Raw genomic sequence first — 2533 nt, 5'->3', positions numbered from 1 at the left:
TGTGTGTGTGTGTGTGTGTGTGTGTGTGTGTGTGTGTGTGTGTGTGTGTGTGTGTGTGTGTGTGTTTTCTCAGAAAGCTGTGAAGCGCGGTGGGCAATCACACCTGCAGGTCTTATCACAGTGAATCGTTTCTCTCTCTCTCTGTCGGGCGGTCGAGCAGCGTAATCATTGTGCCGTCAGACAGCTCTTCATCGCTGTGTAATTGTCACAGAAATAGACCGATCAGGAGGCCGTATGGAAAGCCACCTCAGTCCCAAACACGAGCAGTTCAGAGTCAAAGACAGAAAGCGTCGCGAGCTCCTCGGGGTTTATAATCAGTGTGTAATAAATGTTCTAAAGTTGGCCGATCCTCCTCTGATTACAGAGCGCAGGCCGTTTTGACCTCAGCTTCTCTCCCAGACAGCTGTAGCATAACAAAGACCTGTAATTATCATAATTTGACAATTAGCCTGCCATCCATTCCCAGTTTTTAATTACTCCCTTTCGCCGGACCGGAGCACGGAGGACTTTTCCTGCAGGAGTGGCAGAACTCTGTAGAGAAGAATCACCCGGATGAATGTACTTTCCAGGATCAGTACGAGATCCGGCGTCTGTGACATCCGGTCCATTAACACAGAAAATCATTTCCACTTTGTAAAAACAAACGAAAATTGCATTTACAGTAATGCACTTACAGTGGAAGTCAGAGAAACACTGTTTAGAAAGTAAAAGCATAAGACTTACACATTAACACATCTTCAAAATTATAAATAATAATAATAATATTTTACTCATATATTGTAACACTAGTATTTAGTCTGATGTGGATAAATCACCTTGAAAAGTAGCCCAATTAGAGATTTTACAGCTTTATTTTAATAATAATTAATAATAATATAATAATAATGTGTGTGTGTACATACATACTATACAATATATACATATTTTATTAAATATGTATTTATTGTGTAACATTATTATTAATAGTAGTAGTTATATTATTGTTGTTATTTAGACTGATGTGGGAAAAAAATTAATTAGACACTTTATAGCTCATTTTCAAGATTTAACAAACAGCACAGTTCTGCTTTAAACCCTGCTGAATGTCTTGCCCATAGACTTCCACTGTAAGTGCATTACTGTAAATGTGCTTCAAGCTTGCTGAAATCATTTTTGCTAAATTAGGTTGTGCTGCGCACACAACTGTCTGTGTGTGACTATTTCTTTTGAAGGACACCAATAGAACTGAAGTTAAAATAGATTGTGCAAAGTCCCACGACTGCCAAGAGGTTCCTGGAAATCAGAGAATTCATGTGCAGACGACGAACAGATATCAGTAACAAATAAAAACAGATTAAAACCTCGCTAGACTTTACAGGGACATTCCTCATGTGACTAATATTCAGGATGCTGGGGTTTCAAAAGAAATACTGCAACTCTATTCTCTCTCATCCAGAGAAACGTGATATTCATTTTCAACCATCTGTCTGTATTTCTGCGGAAACGGAGATAAATCTGTTTTCTCAAATGTTTAGTTGTAACATTTACCATACTTGTTTACCATGGTATTTATATCGTGCATTTCAGCTAGAATACGCTTAAGGTTAATGATCTTTCAGCAGCAATAAAAGTAATTCCCCAAGCTAACAAAAATACGTTCAAGGATGGAGAATTTCAATTAAAAGCTTCTGTCAGGCCATTTCTCTAACTGATTCTCACTTAAAACTTTGACCCGCCTGAAAAATGTGTTTAGCGGCAGGAACGAGGTTGTTTAGTCATTCGTTCAAAGTTTAGAAGACGATGTGGAGAGTATTTACAGGTGAGGGTCAGCGACCCAAAGAGAGAAATACTGTCGCTTTGACAAGCGTTGGTTTAGAGTCAGTCGGAGGTCATTCTCTTTAACGCTTACCGCTGTTCGTTTTCACTTACTTTGCAGTGTTTTGAGAACCAAATATGGGCAGGTTATGCATTTCATCGGTGAGATGAGAGCAGATTCGCATGTAAACACATTAGGCTCGCATTTGGACTTGTTAGTCTGTTTTGTGATTAATAAGATCATTTCTTGTGTCGCACGTTGGAGTTTTCAAAACGCAAACCAGCACTAACCTCAGTAAAATGCATCTAATCTCGACCGAGTGTTATTATTATTAACTAAAACTAAAACCATAATTAAAAAAATATATATATATATTTTTTTTTTTTAAATAATAAAATATATATTTTTTAATTTGAAGCAGACATTAACTAAAAAATAAATAAATATAAAAGTTATAAAAATATTTTTTAAAAATCTTATAAAACTAAAAAAAAAAAATATATATATATATATATATAATTTATTTTTAACATGTAAATAAATATATAATATTTCAGCTAGTTACCAAGACAACATTTCTAATTTTCATTTAGTTTAACGTGAAGTACTACAATCGCTAAAACGCTAAATAAACTAAAATGGTAACACTTTACAATAAGTACATTAATTAGTTCCATTAATTAGTGTTAGTAACTAACATAAAAATATAAAAAATATAAAAATATTTTTCAAATCTTT

This window comes from Sinocyclocheilus grahami, unplaced genomic scaffold (genome assembly GCF_001515645.1).
Source record: "Sinocyclocheilus grahami isolate Dianchi unplaced genomic scaffold, SAMN03320097.WGS_v1.1 scaffold1213.1, whole genome shotgun sequence".
In the NCBI taxonomy this organism is placed as follows: domain Eukaryota; kingdom Metazoa; phylum Chordata; class Actinopteri; order Cypriniformes; family Cyprinidae; genus Sinocyclocheilus; species Sinocyclocheilus grahami.
This window is presented reverse-complemented; position numbering follows the sequence as displayed.